This window comes from Asterias amurensis, chromosome 4 (assembly GCF_032118995.1).
Source record: "Asterias amurensis chromosome 4, ASM3211899v1".
NCBI lineage: Eukaryota > Metazoa > Echinodermata > Asteroidea > Forcipulatida > Asteriidae > Asterias > Asterias amurensis.
In genome coordinates, this window is record NC_092651.1 from 24,484,804 (window position 1) to 24,507,848 (window position 23,045).

Below are 23,045 nucleotides of genomic sequence, written 5' to 3' on the forward strand. Positions count from 1 at the left end.
GATTTGAACTGCCTCTAGCTGCCGGGCAACCTAGTTGGTAAGACACTGCTCTAGAATTGCAAGGGTCGTGGGTTTGAATCCCACCCGAGTAAATTAGTATTGGAACGTTGCAGAGGATTATTTCGAGGCCTGATTTTGTCTTCCCTTTTCTGTTTTGTTCTCGGTCTCCTTAATGTAGTGAATATGAAATCACTATTGTAAAACAGTATTTCACTTTGGTGATACATGTAGTAGCAGATCACTACCACAATCTAAAGTCAAACAATTCCTCCGAATCAGAAAATTACACTTTCACAATGGCAACAACTTTGGAAAATATGCGAGACTGGACACCTCTAAATAATCAAGCTACAACTTCACTTCAATCAAACAATCGCTGCCCCACATATAAATTGGCGAGACTAATGAAACCAAACAACACATCTTCGTTCATTCACGATCAAAAAGCCGGCTGGAGAAGCACTTCCTGCGATCTTCGCAGCGCCGTGCTATTTCACCGTTCAGAAACTGGATTCTGGAGTGGTGGTGCGCCTCAGATTCAACAGGCTTAAAATGCAATCACGGACAAGCTTTACTTGTGTTAGTCCTCACGGTAGATTCTCAGAAATGACAGGTGCAGATAAAATCCATACAGATCTTACTGCAATCCAGTGTGACAGCAATGTTGGGACGGGCTTCTATCATGTCAATAACTCGAGCAGGACACTAAAGAAGAAAAAACCTGCAATCTCTGGTGACATTTGGAGGTTGCTGTGTTTGCCAGGGATGACATGGTGAAGCGATCCAGAGGCAGGACATGACCGGACCGAAGCTTTTGTTACGGTGTCAGCGCACGTGTGCAGGTGGTGGCTAGTTGGATTCGTCGTTTCGCCTATAGATGTGACTTGTAGAGATACCTAGCCAGGCCCTCCAGACTCTGTTGACGTTTTGTCTTGCAATAATCCCTGCGAGTCCGTCGACCTACCCCCCCCCCCACCCCTGGGACCGTAAAGAGAGAATCCGAGTGGACATATCGAATGACCATCAGTGCTTGTCATTTCCTGCTCGTATTACAGTAATCCATGGTGCGGCCAAGATGACCCCAAAGTGAAGATTGAGGATTATTTTTCAATCATGTATTATTAATGATGTGACGTACAGACTCAATAAATGTATGAACACATCCATCTAGTCCGCGTCCATCCTTACCGATTATGTTTTATCAAATACTTGTCAGAATGCATGATTATTGCATAGCATTTCAATCGTGCATAGTTAATATTTGTGCCTTTTACATAAATGCGCATAATGCAGAAGCTTCTTTGCGCAACAATCCTCTTTGCGCGACACTGACCAATGAAATTGTGAATTAGTTTGTTATAAAAAGGTAAAATTAAAACAAGTGAGTCTTAAAAAGTCCCTTAAAAATCAGAACAGAGTCATGAAGGTCACAGCAAACAAGTTCTATAAACATATGTACATGTCCACCCTCCACCTCTGTTGATCAACAATTTATAAAAGACGAGGTTCTATTCCAAGTGTTGTTTTATAAGCAGAAAAAAGACATGAATTCTTGAAATTCAAGCCCTTGGCCCAGCTATTAGGCACAAAAAGTAGCTATGAACAACCTTGCTCAGCAAATCACAGGTTACCAGCAGCCATTCCAACTTAATAATGTATACTGTTGTAACTGGTTCTCTGCTCATTTGTTCTTTTATTTGCTTATCACCATTTTCTGCTGACATACTAGATGAAATTGGCCCCTCATATATAACAACACACAAAAAGTGCACCCCACTCCAAAATCCCCCCTTCCCCCCTGGGGTTCATCCATAAGTCATCAACATTCATGCGCAAAACCAAACAGCTGTATGTACTTTAGCTAGCACGAACCCCAATTCATTGCGCCATGTGCGCATTAGGATTAGTTGATTTCACCGTCCAGTGATTATGGGGCATGAAGATCGAGTCGATGATGCAGAAATCAGACCAGGACACTCGCATTGAAAACTCATTAATCAGGTAACAATATACAATGTACATGTAGGTATTAATAACCATACACAGTTGGTTCTTCCTCCATGCTCTCTCTCCACATGGCAGAACTTCATCAATGGGCGACGCCATCTTCTTGTGGGTAGTGCACCTGTGAGCAATCCTTGCGGCCATTTTCTGTTACCTTGCTCGAGGTTTGAGCCTGGCTGTGCCTGGGCCTGATTTCAGAGATGCTCAAAGCCTTAAAGTAGCCTAGCACAACAAATTTATGTTTACCAGAATTACCAGCCGAAAAACTATTTCACATATATGTACAGTCTGTGACTGGTGCCCTGCTTATTTCATTTCATTTCATTTTATTTGCCAGCAAACATGAAAAAACACAAACATGTATTAAAAAATTGCACATCAAAGATTTACAAGAAAAAGCAATATTACAATGGTTATAAAAAGAAAACAGCAAAAAATATGCAAAAACACAAGCAAATTACTGAGAAACCTGGCCTGGCCGCGGGCAGATATAAAGATTGTGTAGGAAACACCTCCAGTGGGGGTGGAACACAAAACATTACAGACGAAACAAAAGACAAAAACCCTGGCAGGGAAAGCCAATAGCGACAAAAAGTCACTTTCAAAGTGGCTGACCTTTTGGTTCGAGACAATAACGAGAATTAACAAGACACACCCTCCACAGGAGGAATACGTATTACCCACCAGCCAAGCTAGGCAACTCAGATATAAAAGACAAGCAAGAAAAAACAACAATGCATTAAAAAAAATTTAAAAATTAAATGTGGACCTGCCAGCTGATTTCTTTTTGCTTCAAAGCAGAAAGTCAGGCCTGTATGCTTCGTTTCTGAAAGGGCAAGGGCACTTCACACCATGTGAAATTTGCTAAGCTGAAATTTCTGCTTACAAAACAGCATTTAGAAATTGGGCTCAGCAGAGTTTATCGAAAGACAGTGACATAATGATAATGTGTGTACTTTGTACAAATTGGAACACACTTCAATCCATTTAATACTCAGTTTCATTTTGTGAATGTGTGTGTGGAGGGGGCGGGGGGCGGAGAGAAAACAAACTCAAACTAAAACTCCACGTACATTCCCAAAGTAAAATATTACATTATCATGGCAAAATATTCAGATCACAATAAGTCTAGAAAGCAAATATTTTCATAAGATGTCCATGTAAATATTTTGAGTTCAATTGTTGTTATTAAAAAAAAAAAAAACGAGAAGAAGAAGAAGAAAAACAAAAACGAAAGAGCAGGTAAAAAAAAGTCATAACAACTGACAAACAGCGTAGCATTGAGTCGCTGTTTACTCAGTGGTGTGCGTGTTACATCCCAAGCACATCATGTCCCATACTTTTGACACCGCGGCCTGCGATCAATAATTACAATAAACTGACTAAGGGTTTTGATGGCATATAAAAAAGCATTTCGACGGCAAACTTAATTAAAAAATATACTGACTGTCATTTCTTTGCCCTTTTCTTCAATTCACTGAGGAGAAGATGGAGGGAAAAACATGTTTCATTGTGTTTTTGACGTAAGTCCAGACGCTGCTGTTTTGTACAAAAAATTGTTCGGTGTGCGCCAGTCACAAGCCATAGTATCCGTTAGCTGCCTTGTAGCTAAAGGGATCACACCCAAGTTTACAATACAACCTGGGAAGTGGCAGCCAAAAACACTGTTCTTTGCTGGGCAAAATTTTAAACAAATTTTGTTTAAAGTTATTAACAAAAACCACAGGTTAGTCCTCTTTAACTCGGCATCAGTTTCCAACAGATCAACTCTTGTTTGTCAGTAGTTAATAAATGTTGAACAAAAATCAGTTACAATGCACACATGTTTATCTGGGCACACTCAAGAAGTTTGACGTTGCAAACAGATATGCGTGTGGTGTTTTATCCCCCCCCCCCCTCAATAACCCGTTGCTGTAATGTAATTGACCTTTTGAAAGAGTGACGTATAATATCGGGAGTGGCTCGGTCTGCATATATCTTTGTATGTTGGATTTACTGACATCAAGTACCCTCTGTTTGTTTTTTTCATTTTACACTATTGTGCGTTGTCCCATATGCCCCTCTCATGTCTCACCATCTTCATTAAAATGGAGCCAAGAATTATCTAAATTGATGAATTCGCTCAGATGTTCCACGGGTTAGGATTTTTTTATTTATTTTTTTGACATCTCGTCCATGTGTTGCTGGTTTTTATTTGTAGTGAGGCTTTAACATTACCATTCAATTTTTATATCTGGTATCAGAGGGTGTTTTTTAAACGGTGAATTTTTTCTTGCAAATTGATTTTCCTGGTTTCGGGCCTGAGCGAGCATTGTTCGTATCAGTTATTAACAAATTTATTGACCTGATACTTCCAGGAGGCAACAAACGCAATTGCCTCCATGACCTTTATTACCTTGATGCCCTTGAAATGTAGAAATTTACAATTTCCTCAACGGGTGCCCTTTACCAAGGAGAAAATGCCTTGGTGCCCTTACCCTTTAAAAACGAGCATAGGTACTTTTTGTCACCCATAGCAGAGCAAAATGCTCCTCAAAATGTACCAGTTGCTAATCACTACTCAAAACTCATCATTTGCTACTCAGAACTTAAGTGTGCACAAACTTGCTCACAAAACCATTCCCTGTGGAACAATGAAAGACTCTGCTTTTGTATAGTAAAGTTTTCGAAAATGTTTCTATGACAGGAAGAGTAGGCCCTATATCACTCCGTTGTTTTTCACATTCACCAAACAAACTGAGCTGCAACTGGGAAACATTTCCAAAGTGACGTGTTCTGGGCCCAATTTCATGGCTCTGCTTACCGTAAGCACAGAATCGGCGCTTACGGAAGCAGGGAATTCTGTGCTTACGGCAAGCGTATTTCACAAATTTGGGCTTCTGCGCATGTGTACTTCACGTTACTAGGCATTCTACGCTTACAAGGCTAGCGCAGAAATTCGGCGCTTGCACATAAGCGGAGAATCACGATCATAAGCGCAGAATTCGGCGGTAAGCAGAGCCATGAAATTAGGCCCTGATTAAGTGCATCCAAATGTTCCCATTAGAGATGGGGCCGATGAGTAAATCTTCAACCCATGTAAATGGATACATAGTCACACAACCGCCCGGCGACAACTACTTATTTGTCCTCCCCTCCCAATATTTATATTAGAAAAACTATCGCTCCTCTGATTTCATAACCACGTCTGCCCACACCCCTGATCATCCAGGTACCCCTGTTTACTTGGCAATATACCCCTACCCCCCAACTCCTCATGGCGGGGAAGCACGAGCACACTGCAACACTTGTCGGGACACATGGTCTCATGTGGTCTCAAGGTAGACCGAATTTAATTAGTACACAAGAGGGATGAGAGCTTCTCAGCTAGATGTACCTCTCCCAACGAACCCTCCAGTGGAGAAAATTTACAAAATCCAGTTAAGTGAGGCATCAACACACGCTAGCCGACTGGCGAGTGTCACGTTTGGTGGGGAGGGTGGTTTGGGGAGGCAGGGAGGGGGGAGGGGGAACAGGGATTGACAATAAACCATACAATCTTACAATACGGTCACAACATTCAAATGCCAGCTAAAGACACACATGTGTTCTTTTGCTGATGATAAATCTATGATTGCTTTGTTTATGTTTATTTATGATCGGTTTGCTTTGTTTATTTATTTTCACAATTTTTGTGTGTATTTTTTTGTAATGATTTCATTTTGTAAAGTGCTATATGATCATGCCTTTTTGGTATAGCGCTATATAATCACTGTTTGTTATTTATCAGGAAGGCGATAAGTGTGATTTTATTGGAGATAGGTGACAGTGTCTTACGATTCTTGGATACGGTTACACCCAATACCGGGGGTACTTCATTATAGGAGGCGTGTTTCCAGACTAATTTGATAACTAATTGATATGGTGTGAAATGCTCCGTGAAATATCAATCGTGGAAACTGTAATGAAATATTCAACGGCGACTCCAAAGGGAAAATGCACTGCATACAAGCCGGTTATTTGGCTGTGACCTCATCGAGAAGAAAATGAAATCGCGTCGTGAGGTTTGTAGAGCATGAATATTTAGACAGAACTGGATGCACACTTTCAAAAGGTCACCAGAATTTATTGCTAAAAAAAAAACACTCTTCCCAATGTGTACCCAATGCAAAGTAATTTCAACATCAAATTTACACGCCATGTTTCAGACAATTCTACCCCGCCTCCAGTTTACATATAATCAGCCAAGAAGATTAATTTGTATGTACCACGGATAAATAAAAGGACAAATCTATCTCCTTTTTTTTAATTACGAGAAACGCTTTCATATTAAGAGTAAATAAAAACAACACCTAGATATTCCAACGCCCAAAAATTTTAGCTAATTTCACGCCAGAAAGTAATTACTTTTTATTTACAAGTTTTCTCTCTAAACTGTCCCGTTTGCGCGTCCCGTCCACAACTGCTGGGCAACTATTCCTCACTTGACGAAGGAATGTTTACATATTTCCTATCTATGAAGAAAGCCAGCGTTGTTTGTTTCCAGATGATGTTTTGTTTGGTGTAAATCTCCCTTCCCAGTATGGTAAACAGAGATGTTGAACAATAAACAAAGTGGAAAGAGAGGTTTGTAAAACGTGAACCACATGTATTGAAGTCTAGTGATAGTCGAAGTGTCATTTTGTGGAAACCAGATTTTTTATCAGGACCGATAACACAGCTTCGCAACAGACGTGCAAATAATTAAGCGGCGATGACAACAAGAATCAATTTGATTAAAAACACACAAATTTATCAAGAGAATATGCCTTGGTTAAATTTTACTAAGAATTCTTAATTTCCCATGGTGTAGCAATATTATCTTAAAAGCGTTAAAAAGCATCCCTTTTTAGAGACACTGAACACTATTGGTAATTGTCAAAGACCAGCCTTCTCACTTGGTATATCTCAACATATGCATAAACCTGTAAATATTTGAGCTCAATTGGTCATTGAAGTTGCGAGATAACTATGAAGAAAAGAAAAAAAAACGTTGTCATACGAAGTTGTGTGCTTTCAGACGCTTGATTTCGAGACCTCCAAATCTAATTCTGAGGTCTCAAAATCAAATTGGTAGAAAATTACTTCTTTCTCGTAAACTACGTTACTTCAGAGGGAGCCGTTTCTCAAAATGTGTTAAAATACTATCAACAGCTCCCCATTGCTTGTTACCAAGTAAGTCTTTATACTAACAATTATTTTGAGTAATTACCAATAGTGTCCACTGCCATTATACAAAGTAAGGATAAGTGAATTTTGGTCTCCAGTTGGCAAACTAAGCAGCTAAAAAGTACTTAAATAGAATCAGGGCATCCAGACTCAAATTACACGCATGTTTTTTTTTAAACAAAAGATAATTTTTGTTTGACATTATTTAATAAGTTTTGTAGTATTCGCCGATCTTTGACCCTATCTTTTGGTCTACACTGTAGTATTGAGAGATTCAACCCACCCCTGATCGGGGCCCAATTTCTTAAAGCCTGTTAGTGTTTAGCATTAAAAAAACTTGCTAAGCACAGAAAAATCTTGCTTAACAGAAACTGGTTACTAGGCCAAAATTCCACAAAGATTACATTTAAATTTCAACTGGTGTCCCACTCATTTTTTACACAGTAAAGAAATTTGCCAAGCAATATTTTCTGCTTTAAAACAGCTTTAAGAAATGGTGCCCTCTTACAATATAGACATTCCTTTATGCAGTACACCATCAATATCACCATGCATGACACACTCTGTATTACGCCTACTACAACACCGCTAGGTGCAAATCTGCACAGCATAATATTTGGCTAATATTGATAACAGCATATGGTAGTGTGATAATAAACAACAGGCAGCAACCAGTGAAACAGAGCGACCGATAGTGAAATCTGAACCTTCTCTGACAGATTGCTAGAATAATCAGCGGACAGGCTTCTCCTGTAAATGTAATGAGTGCACAGCCATGATCATGGGTACACTTTTGGCTACAAAAACACCAAATGAACAAATACTGATCTTGTATTTGAGAAACTCAATCATTTTATAGTCATCATATTGACACAGCAATTGCAAATTGATATTACTATAAATGACGTTGAGCTAACTGCTACACATCAGATAAAATGCTACACATCAGTGGTGTTGAAACTGATGTTCATGATGAAACGACATGAACAAAACTGGTACCCATGAGTGTGGCTATGCACGTAATACAATGCATTGCTTCTTTAGAACATTGTAAATGTGCTACAGAACATGCATTTATTATGCGTTTTTTTTTTTTTTTTTTTTTTCCATGCTTAGAAGACCTAAGAGCTTTACAATATCATTACCCTTGCCAATTTTTCGGCATTAAAGGTTGCGTCACATTGGTGAGATGGTATGCTATTAAGATGATTATGGTAGAAAACTTTTCTTGAATTTTGTTCTGCCTGAAATGCTCTAGTTTAGAAACGAGTAAATTACATAGTTTTCATCTAGCACTTCTAAAACCTTTAAATGTTTGAAACAGCGAACAAATCACTTCACGGTCGTGTGTTTTTATTGTTTGCCTTTTTGTTCCTTTTTTTTTTGGGGGGGGGGGCACTATTTTCTTGCTATTCTGATTTACCGACTGAGCTCAAAATGTAAACTTTCATAGGTTTAATATTTTATGTATACGTTGGGTCACATATTGACAATAAACGATGATTACCGACTCTGCATGCTTTACACATTCCCAAAGCCGCTTCAACTCCTTAGAAGTATGCAGCACCGGTTTTCCAATGAGCACATAGATTACTAACCATTCACAATAAGAGACTTTGGGAACGCTTGGTGGCAGCAGACTTACCAGGTAAAATCCATTGTTCTCGGTAAAGTGCGCATGCCCAGAAATACGTAAACAATGGTAATTTACCTGGTAAGTCTGCTGCCACCTAGTGTTCCAAAGTCTACCATTCACAACAACAGTATCTACCCTCGCGCAACAAATTACTCCTGGGTGTTAGGAAGCAATTGGTTAGGTGTCTTGCTAAGAAGAATGCAAGTGCCACGACCAGGATTCCAACCAACACTCTAATGAATCAGCCACCAGTACCTGAGTTCGCACTAGACCGATGCACTTGCCTGAAGCGCCACGACACGCCTAAATACCCACTAACAAAAATGCTTATCTGAACAACATGTTTGAACTTGAGGCTAGTTTTGCAATCTGGTTCTTGTAGAGTGACGCTTCTAAACTTGTACCAACCATTGATTGACAAACTCCTCCAACTAGTCTAACCCCCCTGATTTGGTGTCTGTTTGCTTGTTCTAAACAAATACATCCCCACCATTGAAATAGCCGACCTTGTACCCTTTTCCCTGAGTGCGCCAGACTCCAATTATGCGTCTTGTGTACACAGGGCCCACACGATCTGAACTTCTCAAACCCTGGTGCTATTTTGGGGAGCTGCATTATTGAATTAAGAGTTTATTGGGTTATGTGGATGTTACCAGGCTATTTTAGGCATCCAACTTGAAGTGATACCAGGTTTAGGTTACCAGCAGATGTAGAAAATGGTTTCCGTTAAAGAGCCAACAATATTTTAAGCGTATTTCTAGTCCAAATGAACTGGACCTGCTAGATGTGGAAAATGGTTTCCGTTAAAGAACCAGCAATATAATAACACTACATGTAAAATAAACATTACACAACAAAACTCAAAAATTGTGCTGCACTAAATTAAAACAAAAATTTTCACTGACTGTCACTCACAGTTCTCCATCGCAATGTTTCAAGCCTAAAATCAAGAAATCTTAATTCTTTTCTTCGCAGACATATTTGTTATATAATCCCAAACAATATTGCATAAGCGCTCGCAATCTATTAGTCAACAAATTAGCTAGAAAACTAATTAAACAATTGGATAACTATAGCCTGTTTGCAAATTTGCTACAAGATGTATACCACTACCTAGTTTTCATTTAAGAAGTAGTCATCGTAAAACCACAAAAAAAAAAATTCTTCATAGATGTCATCGTTAAATTCCAAACCATAATTCATAGGCACCCCAACTAAATTGGTTCACTAAAATGTCCTTCAACCTTTATAAAAAAAATATAAAAAAAATATAAAAAAATCTGTGTGAAATAAACGCTGATGATGAGTAAAAAATGTACATCTCCCGACGTCCTCCCGTACACAGCCTACTAATACGGCAACCATAAAACTGATTATGTTCCGAATCGTACTACTGAAAATCAAAATGGTTCACACAGGCAAGGGTGATATTCTCTGTGTAATAATCCTGCCATATCCCAGGTCAGCAATTGTAATAGATTTACCTGGCTGGGTTCAGCCCCCACACATCATGGACTCCTACCCACATACTGTGCCGAGAACAGCAAGAAACTGCGAGGCATCGTGTCATATGGAGGGATGCTGACATGAGAAATATGACCCAGGTTTTCTATGTGTTTTTTCCTTTTCTTTGATGTATTAAGGGGTAGCAAGGACTGCCCTCAATGAGTAGAGGACAAAAAACATGCATAAAGATGGAGGTGGGATGGGGTTAGGGTTATCTACATGTCTAAGAATAAAGCGGGCTATAAATAGACATGCCCCTGTATTCTCGGTTTATTATGTTGTTTTTTTTTATTTGATGTAAGGGGTAGCGACGAATGCACTCCATGGGTACCAAAAAAAATAATATGCATAAAGATGGTGGTGGGACGGGGTTAGGGTTATGTCTAGGAATAAAGCAGGCTAAAAATAGACATGCCCGGTATTCTCTACACATGCGGTGACATGACAAGACCGACCCGGGTTTTCTATGGGGGTTTTTCTTTGATGTAAGGGGTAGCGACGACTGCACTCCATGGGTAGAGGAAAAAAACATGCATAAAGATGGTGGTGGGACGGGGTAAGGATTATGTCTAGGAATAAAGCGGGCTATAAATAGACATGCCCCGTATTCTCTACACATGCGGTGACATGACAAGCCCGACCCGGGTTTTCTATGCTTTTTTTCTTTTATGTTGCACTGTATGAGTAGAGGTAGAACAAATGGGGGAAGGGTTGTCTACAATGAACATGTCTAGGAATAAAGCAGGCTATAAATAGACATGCCCCGGTATTCTCGACACATGCATGTACATGTCCGAGCGCCGCATAGCATCTCGCATCGTAACGCTCATCACAGTGGAGAAGCTGTGCATCATGGCAAACGGGTTTAGTCCACGAGAGGAGATGTAATTATAATGCGATCATGTTGTTAGGTGATTGTACCGGCCAGGCATGAACGATGATGGCACCAATGCCAGGAGTCAGACCGAGTTTCTCTTTCTCTCTTCTCTCTCCGGAGCGCTGCTGCGACTGGAAGAGGAATTCTACAATTTTGAAAAATGCGGTCCGGGGTCCGCACAGCTGGGGTTTACCGACTGGGCATGATCCATGTGCAGGGGCAGTTACATGTAGTTTCGTACTTACAAGGGACAACAATTTTTGGCTTCTTTAAAAAAGAAATTTAAAAAATAAAAGGGTTCAAAGGGTTTTGTTACCTATAAAGACATGAATCCATACTAACTGTGCATGTTATATAATTTTCCTGTAAAAGTTTGAGCTTCATTAGTCATCACGTTTTTGAGAAAAAGTTTTTGATAGTCGCGTAAATCTGTTGTACAGTCTGTCAGTATGCCAAAATCACCTATAAATGTGAAATTGTTTTACTAATTTCTAAAAAACTACAGTATATGAGCAAGTATGCTTTGAGGGAAGTCTTTTATTATCATTATCTTTAAACCGTGTAAGTTTAATGTAAATCAGTGGACATTGTGTTTGTGTTGTACAAAAAGTACCCAAACCCTTTCACATCACAATTTATAGAGGAAACTGTTTCCTTATTAGGTGTGTCAAATGATCACTCCATCAACCTCAATTTATAAGATCTCAATCAGTTTCACTTTTAACAAGGGGCCCAAATATGCTGAATCTTGTCTACACCTCAGCGCACATTTCTCAAAATGGTTGTCAATAAAGCACACCAACACTATTTAAACTAGTGATTGTGCACAGCTCAACTTGTTGAAAGACAGGTTCTGGACTTTCAAAGGATACAAGTTTGATAAGGATAAAACTTGTGTTATAATGAACCAACACTATTTGTTTGTATTAATAGTGTATTAAACGTGTACAGTGGCTTTAAAGAAAGAAGGGATTTGGACGGTGAATGCATGAATATGAAACAAATCTTCCATGTGAAGACACAACTATACACCAGTCTGTCATTTTTGTTCTAAGTATCACATCAAATCAGCCTGGACTAGCAGTTTTCATTCTTAATGTTTACGGTCTAATGTGAATATCAAATCCTCCATGATCACAGCCAAAGAATCACATCTCAACCCCCTCCCCCCGCCCTCACATAATGACAAGTCTGTACATTTCCTTTGCTGTACTTCAAAATGCTCCCATTCATGTCACTAAGAGTTTACATCCCCCCCCCCTCCTACAATAGCTCCCTCGCCAAATGTTAAATGTCAAGTGCCTTCCATCGTCAGGGAACTTGTCCAATCCTATAGTGTCATGCCGTGTACATGGGTACCTTAATGGGAAACAAGGAACAATTTTTCTGGCTGCGCCCCCATAAAAATCCGATAATTGTCAGTCAGGCATCAGGTTTTTTATCTGAGCGGCCGGTAAATTTAACGCATCCATTAAGTTAAACCAGTCACTCGCTGGAAATAGACATCCTTTCTTCAGGGTTGGGAATATTACAAGGTGTATTTATATTCGTTTTTATTTAATTTTTCCCCCTAGGTATTATATGATAATTTTTGTTTTGAGTGGGTGGGTAGGGAATGTTGGATTCATTAAATATGTCGGATTGGCATAAGGCTATCTTTCCTAACCTTCCACTTCTAGGACCCTGGTTTGAATAACGCCGGGGGGCACTATGTGGATTGGGTTTTCCGTCCCTACCCAACTATACAGGTTTTTCCTGGACTAAATCTCTGGGGTTTTCCTCCCACATCTAAAACTATAACTTCCTTCCTTGTCTTCTCTCCATTTGGGTCTTTGGCTAGTACAGTGATTAAGTTCGCTTTTCTGAGAGTCTGATTTTGGTCTTGTAAAACCAAATCTGGTCCAGCAAACATTTTGAGCTACAAGTGCAGTCTTTTGAATTTTCCCTCCAAAATTTGAGCCCAAATATGGATTTAATCTATCCAAAACAGATTCATGAAACTTGCTTTTAATTTTCAAAAGAAGACAATTTGGTGAGCACTTCTCACCCAAGTTAATTGAATTAGCTCTCTCCTGTGAGACTTACATTGAAATGTACAATGTGTTGTTAATCCCATTAAGCTACACGGTAAGTTAATGAGTCACATATAATTTTAGTGAGTAATAAATTATTTATTACATGCCATTCAAAAAGAAAGAAATAATACAATCAATGAGCATTGTGCGATTAAAACTTAAGAAGTGAAAGCTATATCCTTGATTAAAATATTTTTGTGAGCGGGAAGGAAGGCCGTGATGTGACACCATATAAAACTAATCTAATGAATACTTTTTTTTGACAAAAGCACTCAACCATACAATAAGATTAATGGGTTATTACGATGTAATCTGCAGATAAATAAATGTCAATATTATGTGAATGTGAATGAGAATCTGGGGAATAAGTGAAGTCATGCATGACAGCATTAGAATGTTTAATGGTGCTCTTTATGAACAATCTACATAACGTATAATTTTCCTCCATGGTACAATGTACATGTACACGAGGCAAACTCATGATTCAGCAGACAATCAGTGGGTGAGTTCCATTAGCTTCTCTTGGTCTATCCCGGTGTGACCCTCATTGGACTAATGGTTCTCATGTAACAGCTGGCCATATGGGGCCAATTTCAAAGAGCTGCTTTTAAAAGCAAAAGATTTGCTTAAGCACGAAAATAGCTCGCTTATTTTACACATGTTACTGGCCAAAATTTCATGCCATATACATTGCTAATGACTAGTATTTAGCTGTTGTTTACTTAGCATAACAATTGAGTGGAGTCTTGGCCGGTAATCTGATTTTACTAAGCAATGAATTTTTTGCTTCTAAAGCAAAATTTTGTGCTTAAGCGGCTCTATGAAATTGGGCCCACGTCAAAGCTTTTCAAATAACCGTCTTCCTAAGCGGTGGACTAAACTTATTGTTAAATTTAAAATGGAGCATTTCGGCCCAAATTAACACTTTTTATATGAGCCAATTTGAATTGTTATAACTCGGTACAAAATTGTGAAGTTTTACAAACACACATGTATCATAGCTGCAAAGCACGCATCCTTAGCCATGGTACATGTACATGCGTTTTTTGTTAACCGGTGTACATTACCTTGATCTTTCCCTCCGTTAGTCGATTTTTAGCATATTTCTACCTCCATGATTAAACTATGCATATTCCGTCAAAATAATGTTTGAAAATAACCATAGAACTTTGAAAAAGTTATTATAATTTTAATTCCATTTTTAGAGATTAATAGGACATGGAAAGACCATTGCACTCGATCATTTCAATGCCTACTTCTAAAGGTTTGAGTCACTCTAAAGTTCTTAAGACCAGTTTCAGACAAGGCGAAGGCGGAAGTGTGTGTGTACACATGTATCACATCGGCACAACAACAGAGACTTGTTAAGGGTTTGTGTATTTAAGGTTGCAGTGAGGGTGAACGTTTTATGTTCAGACAACCTTATCTAGTCTCGTCCCAAGACGTCAGTGGTTAATAGTGGATGTAAGCTCCTTGTATCTCGTAATAGTGCACCCTCTTGTGGCATGATTTAAACAAATGCCGTAAGAGGGTGCGCTTGTACAAACTGTTACAATCGAATGCAATAATATCCAATCTCAACTGACCTTGGCAAACCCTATATCAACTGTAACTCAAGTGTGACATGTAGATCATAAGAAGCTATTGGAATTTTGTTACTGTGGCAGGTTTAGGGTTAGGATTAGGAATTTACGCATTAGGGGTGTCAGAACAGGGGTGTCGGAACAGGGGTGTCAAAACATACGAGTGTTTGACCGCATTGGTTGGACTAGACCAACCTGACCATCACCCACTCTGGCCATGCATCTGACCATTCTCTGTCCTTACTCTATGATCTGACCATGCAGACACAATGCAGATACTCAAGACCCAAGTACAACATAGGGAATCTGCAACCCATTTCACTCAATGCTAGGATTAATCCTATCTCGTGTTAAACTAAGGATGGGTTCAACGCATCATAACGTCTTCAGATACAGAACTGAACTCGTCCTAAGTCCTTAGATTAATCCTAAGTTAGGAAGAGTTTGGTGAAATCGACGCCAGGGCCCAATTTCATTCATTGTTCCAATACACATTATATTACAAGCTTTGAACACTTTACAAGGTCAAGGATTGTTTACAAGCGTATCAAATACAGTTTGACATTGTGGGGTTAAAGGACACCCGAGTAGTCAATGCACACTGTACATATCCAGGGGAATTCCCTCCAGCTGATAACGGGTGTATCATGTTTATGTCATTATGCTTTGTTTTGGGATACCATGTAGATACTGTTGTGTAAACTAAGATACCATGTAGACATCTTGGCCTGAACTGAGGTCATCTAACACCATACAAAAAAATACATTATGATCTTGCAGGGCTCTAATTGAACCACCCACGACACCCACATCAATTACCAGTGGTGCCCCTGTGCTTTTGCTGTGGTGCCCTCTGCAAAGTTCTAACACAAGCTTACATTTTACTCATTAGCAGTATCCCTTACAAATTAGAGTGACCTTGAACATTCCATTGCATTTCCAGGCAGGCAAGATAAACATTGTTATTGAGAGATTAAATTTATGTACCGTTTAGTTCCAAGTAAACTGACTGTTTGAAAAAGCAACATCTGATTTGACTGACACAGTAGCCCCTTTCTCTGTTTATGGGGGAATTTTTAAGTGGAATTCTAAACTTCTGCTGTGTCACGAGGTAAAATATTTTGTCTTCTTAAATTGAGCTGTATACATAACAGCCTCAATCTGCCGGAAGTCTAGGCATTTTCGGCTCGATTGCAAACCTGTGATGTCCAGAGTCTAGGCATTTACTGAGTCACGACGTACAGTTCAATAAACTCCATAGAATTGTGACATATTAGAGAAAATTGACAAGAAATGTTTGTCATTAAACATGATCGGATGATGGATGACCCAGGCATGATTTCATAGAGCTGCTATAGAGCAGAAAAGACTGCCTGACAATTGTCTGCTATAAGCAAACAACTAGCAGGATACCAGTCATAAATTATTTGAGATATAGCATATTGGTTGGTGACCATATTCTGGTAAGCATAATTTGGATTTGCTTAGCTACATTTTTATCTTTTATAACGCAGCTTTATGAAGTTGGACCCTGGGCCTTACAGGAACATCAAGTAGCTTGCTTATAAAATCATGCTTACCAAAATATGGTCACCAGCCAAATGCCATTTCTCAAATACTATAATATGTGACTGGTATCCTTCATATTTTTGCTTAGCAAGATAATTATTAAGTAAAATTTCTTGCCTAACTCAGTTCTGGATTCTGTACACATATGGGTTTACTTTAAAACCCACACCAAAACTGCATCGCATCACAAACATTTTCTCAAGACGATGGTAATGTACAAGTCCTTTTCATCCATAAAGAATACTTATTACGATTTAAATTCAGGATTACAGAAATTTTTGCATCAAGTAGTGTACAGCTCGTCGGTCGTAAAAAAATAAAATAAAAGAGCCTTGTAACTCTATCCAACCACGGACTTGTTGGTTTGTACTCAGATATTGCTCCCATTATTCATTCGTCAATTTGTATGTCTTTCAAGGGAGTGAAACACATCCAATGTCCAGACATTATTTACTGTTTCAGTGATTCTTCATGTCCATGAATATTTCACATCCACTCCACCCCCCCCCCCCCCCGACATATTGAGTCCCATTATTCCTGAGAAGGGGATTGGTCTCCATCCGTTGGCAATTACAGACCCCATTGCTGAAACACACGCGTGCCCTCTTGCCCTTTATCAGGGGGGGGGGGTGGCTGGTGGGGGGTGAGATGACAAGGTTTTATGTAAACGCCACAGACGACTGCATTAAAAAATGCGCCAACAGAGAAACTGCCTGAGTGGACTTTGCAAATGTTAAACTGGTTTGTTGTCTGTTGATGATTTGAGAGGGAGGGGGGGGGGGGGGGTGTAGGCTTGTTTAGTGAGATGAGAACTGTTTCGTCTTGAGGACTTTGTTCTATGAGATTGGGATCTTAGAATACTCAACTGAAGTGACAGTCGATAACGAAAAACTACAGAGACTGGGATTTTTCTGATTCTGCTGATACTGCGATTCATGAAGTTTCTTATCTTGAACGGTCAGTGTTTCATACTTCATAACCAGGATGATCTTGGCTGATGTCTTGGATCATGTCTTGAATCTCGGTTTCCCTCAAGAGCTGGGATATCAGATCCAAGTCGGGGCATTGATGAGCACTTCAGTTGTGAACATTTGTGATAAACTCAAGCCTAATCGGATGTCAGTGGTAGGCAGGAGTTTTGTTTTCAAGTGGTAAACAAGACAACAATGACAAGCTTGCCATTATGTTGAGAACACACAAAATTGGAGCCTTCCTTTAAAAAGTTCTACATGTACAGCACCAGAAAAAAGTGTAATGATGCGCAATACAGAAGCCTGTTTGTCTGCAAGTGTCACATTAACACCAGCACAGATCTATAAAAAAAACAAAAAAACAAAACAAATTGGGGGGAAATCCACAAGACCGCAGGACTTGTAGCTCAGAACAGGACAACAGTGCTACTTACAAGACTGAAATTAAAATGAAAAGACATTATGAATCAAAACAAGAACACAGTTTTATCATCTAAACTTCATTTGAACAACACTGAGAAGAGAAGATTTATCTCTTCCTGTTTTATGGATGATAATCAGCAGGATTGAGCAATATTTGTGAGACTCAAACTCAACATTTGAACATTATTCTTTTGAGAAAAAGATGTTGGAAAAAAGAAAAAGAAAAAAGAAAGATTACAAGACTTGTCGTGTCTTGAGCTTACTGGCCCAACACTGAAATCAATGGTCTCGGGCCAGTGATCCATTGTTAAATTCAAGCCCTGCAGTAACTTACAAAAATCCATCGTAACGAAAAACGATAACCATTTTCTCCACTGACTTGGCCTATGTTTTCATTTTCTAGCCAAAATACATAGAAGAGACAATGACCTGAGGGCAATACCCTCCTTGTCTTTGCCCTCCCCCCCCCCCAAGAAAATAATAATTACGCTCTGTTCCTGAGTCATCAAGTTCAAGGAATGAGTCAGAAGAATGAAGACAAGATATTGATTATCAGCATTGCCTCTCATTGTTCCATCCCCCACTGTCTTTAAATCAATCTTTGGTTATTAAAAGATATTCTTGGAACTGTTAGATTGTTTTTATACAATCAAACTAACATGTGGTCGCGTTTTTGAGATATCGTCGAAAATCCAGAGTATCACCTTGTAAATCATAGCACAAGACCTTATCCAAACTAGTGCCCGGTGCTAAAACATAGGATTCGAACTGCCTCTAGCTACCGGGCAACCTCAGTAGTCTAGTTGGTATGACACTGCTCTGGGCACAGGTCGTTGGTTTGAATCCCACCCGAGTAATATGCCTGTGATTTTTTTTTTCTTTTTTCTTTTTTCACAGAACTTGGTCAAATACTTATTAAACAGTGCTTATACACATCAGTGTATATGGGTAAAAACCAAACTGAATATTCTTGCGCAAAACTTTCATCAGATATTACAAATGTGAGACCCAAAGATGGCAGCATCATGACCTTAATAGCACACTGGCTTCACTGCAGAAACACAATTCCTTTGCAACCCACATCAGTAAAGATGACCCATCCAACTGGGAAAGAAGGTCGAATCCTCCTCCCTCACCACCCCCATGACGTACAAACCTAAACACACATCCTGCTCCATACTACTGTACACCATTTTGCTCTTGACATCGTTCGTGTAAGACAAATTAATTACACCAGCCATGCACCAGAGCAAACCTTCCATGCACTGACCGTCAGCGAGGCATGCCAACATCTTCCTCTGGATGTTACATGCTCAGATGAGCATACTCTTCGGTACTGACGATATTTTCGTTGACACAAGTTTATTGCAAATTTAAAGGATGCCAAGGTGATGGCCATTTTATTTTGTCCTCCTTCTTTGGTACGACGATATGTCCGTGCGATATGACCGTACGAAAACAACAAATGGTGTGGGAGCACTTTACAATAATTTCTTGGAGTTACATGCTTCATCAGCATTCTCCGTTAAAAGGGTTCAAAGCAAATTTACTGCCAACATGTACATGTATTAGAGTCCATAGTTGCATGGAGGCCTCACTCACTCAAAGTATCCTTTGATTTTTTTTTTTTTTTTTAAACCCATGTATGATTGAAAGGAGCTAAATATTTCGGAGTCCCGCAAGGAAAATCCAAAAGCACTCTGACGAGATTCGAACCCATGACCCTATTAATCTAAAACAAACCAAATGCAGTGATGGATTCAGATGACCCTATTGTGGCCTCCGTGGCATCCGTGTAATTCCCGGCCTGATAGCCCAGATCACTCTTCAAACAAATCTAAATGCGCTTCGTAATGAAAGATCCGTCGGCCATTCTTAATGGCTAGAGATTATACAGCACTGACGCAGTAAACTTAAAGGCAGTGGACACTATTGGTAATTACTCATAATAATTATTAGCATAAAACCTTACTTAGTAATGAGTAATGGGGAGCTGTTGATATTATTAAACATTGTGAGAAACAGCTCCCTCTGAAGTAACGTAGTTTTTGAGAAAGAGGTAATTTTCCACGAATTTGATTTCGAGGGGACCTCAGATTTAGAACTTGAGGTCTCGAAATCAAGCATCTGAAAGCACACAACTTCGTGTGACAAGGACGTTTTTTTCTTTCATAGCTATCTCGCAAATTCGACGACCAATTGAGTTCAATTTTTCACAGGTTTGTTATTTTATGCATATGTTGAGATACACTAAGTGAGAAGACTGGTCTTTGACAACTACCAATAGTGTCCAGTGTCTTTAATGGCTAGAAATTACAAAGCTCTGACGCAGTAAACTTAAAGCAGTGACCGCTTCGACCCACTCCGGTCTGCGCTTCTACAGTACTCTAGATACATACATTTTGGTTTCCTATACATTGTACATCAAAAGCTCGTACAAAAGCCCCTGCTGTTATCCGCACATTACTTTGTTTTTCTTCATAAGGGAGACACAAGAGTCACCTGGTGTGTTTACGCAGCCTAGTCTCCGTCCCGATGGTTAATTATGCTCTGCGGAGTTGTTTAACATATCAATTCCATCCAACGGTTAAAATAAATCAATTTGTAAACTAGGTTAGGAGGCTACAGACATGTAATATGTATTGTAACTTGCGGACAAAGTGTTTGTACTCGTTTTTGTGTACGGTCAAAGTCTACATCAAGTAAAAAATTCAGGGTGGGGTTGAAGGGGTGGGGTGTAGGTCACTGACCCCCTGTGAAATGACTGGACTTGGGCCGACTGAACAGAAGGTATTTCAAGCCCAGAGCGCGTCTTAAAGGCAGTGGACACTGTTGGCAATCACTGTTAGAATACTGACTTGGTAACGAGCATTGGAGAGCTGTTGATAGTATCAAACATTGTGAGAAACGGCTCCCTCTGAAGTAACGTAGTTTTCGAGAAAGAAGTAACTAATTTCCACTAAAATATTTGAATTTGATTTCTAGACCTCAGAATTAGAATTTGAGGTCTCGAAATCAAGCATCTGAAAGCACACAACTTCATGTGACAATGGTGTTTTTTCTTCCGTTATCTCACAACTTCGAAGATCAACTGAGTTCAAATTTTCACAGGTTTGTTATTTTATGCGTATTATATTGAGATACACCAAGTGAGAAGACTGGTCTTCGACAATTACCAAAGGTGTCCAGTGTCTTTAAAGCCATTGGACCCTTTCGGTAAACAGTGTTGTCCAAGGCCCACACTTTGTGTACCACAACTTCTGTATCAAATAACAAACCTGTGAAAATTTAGGCTCAATCGGTCATCGGAGTCGGGAGAAAACAACGGAAAAACCCACCCTTGTTTCCGCGCGTTTCGCCTATCATGACATGTGTTGAAAATAAATCCGTAATTCTCGTTAACGAGAATTTATATTGTTTTGCTGTTTTCTCAAAAAGTAAAGCATTTCATGGAATAATATTTCAAAATAAGTCTTTCACCATTGCCTTCTGTAAACCCTGTAAATTATTTGTAAATCTGTGAACTTTTATTTTTTGTTCTGTACCGAAAGTGTATAATGGCTTTAACTCTCTCCTATTTTCCCAGAGACGTAGGAAGTGCCCTTCACTCATGGCAACTATGTAGCCTCACTCCTACATGAATGAAATTCTTGGTCTGTGAACATTTATAAACATTCTTTGTGGGCGCCTGTGGTAAAATATTTTAGGCTGGGCAAATTACAAACAGATTATGATTTGCTTGTAAACATAGAGGGTACAAATTCTGTCAGGGCCAACAATATTATTACCATGTCTGCTTATCAATTTGGAACATGACTCTGGAGTTCATTTCATAAATGTTCAGGATGTAATGATGCTTTAAAAAAACACATCTATAACCATCCCTGTCACCAGGTAAATCTTGAGTCTTGACTTCTCAGCTAATTCCTTCATCATTCTCGTCTAACCTAAGTACATGAAGTACTGGGAGCAATCTTGAAGTCTACAATAGTCCTAGCCACTCGCCAGTCACTATTTACAACCCAAAGGTAAATCCCCACCCCTGCCTACATACGTACATGTGCATCTTATTTTGTGCATCTTATTTTGTACTCCTGGGTGAAGGGTAGCACTTCATGGTTAAATATCTCCTTAGTCCTGGATTTCACTAGTGAGGAAATTGAGGACATTTATTGTAACCATCCTGAATGTAACATTCTCAGCTTCCAATATGTCAATCCATGTCAGTTTGGGGTTTTGTACTCCCATCTTTTATTGATAATTAGCTATTTTCCTGACCTTTTCCGGTTAAAAAAATCTAAGTGAAAAAGCTGACTGACTAATGAAATGAAAAGCTAATTAGTTCCTGATACTGATTGCTAGCCACTGAAATTGTGAGCAACAAACCCTGTTACATTATGCACATCCCAACAACAAATCAACTAAAAAGTAAAAAACTGTTCTCAAATGTATTTTAATTGTGTTTCAAGAAATTCACCACGAATCTAAAAGGCAACAAAACAAATTTTTCAAAACGCTTAAACTCAATGTACCTGTACGAGTATTTGAAAACACATCAATACATTTCACCTAATGCTGTGATACAATTACAAGTAGTGTGTTCTCCACCCATCCAGCACTCTGCAGATAATGTTACTCCATCGTCTCCCACACCTCACATTACACTGCCCATGCCTCAACCCCCCCCCCCCACGCACTCAAGACGTCTCCCGCATCCCATTATGATTATTTCCTTGGTGACACTTCACCTCTTGCATATATACCAGACAGCTGATTCTGCCCGCCGCCTGCCGTCTGCTTAGAACCGTCCGATCCACTTCCACCACCCCCCCCCCCTTTCTTTTTACATCATCGATATTCACAAAGCACCCTAGCTGCGTTGCATTTCCGATGTTCCTGTTTAAGAAAATGGATTTGGAAATGTCAGCGCAACACGTCCGTCCGTTGAAGGCTCGTCTGCGTGTTTAAATTTACGTCAGTAGGTGTATGCTTTTTTATTGATTTCTTTAAATGCCACAAAGTGAAATTAAAAAACACCGGGCTCTCTATCTCTACTGTTAATCCAAACAGTTGGTTGGAAATTTAATTTTGTTTTCATTTTAATTACACGCCTTTCTGATTTCGGAGCTTAAAAAAAACTATTACATGTACATGAATCGATATGGAAGAGAAAATAAAAGACATTGATGAAATTCATTTTGAAAAAATAATAAG

At 39.3% G+C, this 23,045-nt stretch overlaps 1 protein-coding gene across 1 annotated transcript in view; it reads right to left on the minus strand.

Annotated features, from left to right (window-relative positions):
* Positions 1–23,045, minus strand: part of LOC139935670 (adenylate cyclase type 9-like) — an 85,537-nt gene that overhangs the window by 38,247 nt on the left and 24,245 nt on the right. The gene's annotated exons all lie outside the window — the stretch shown is intronic.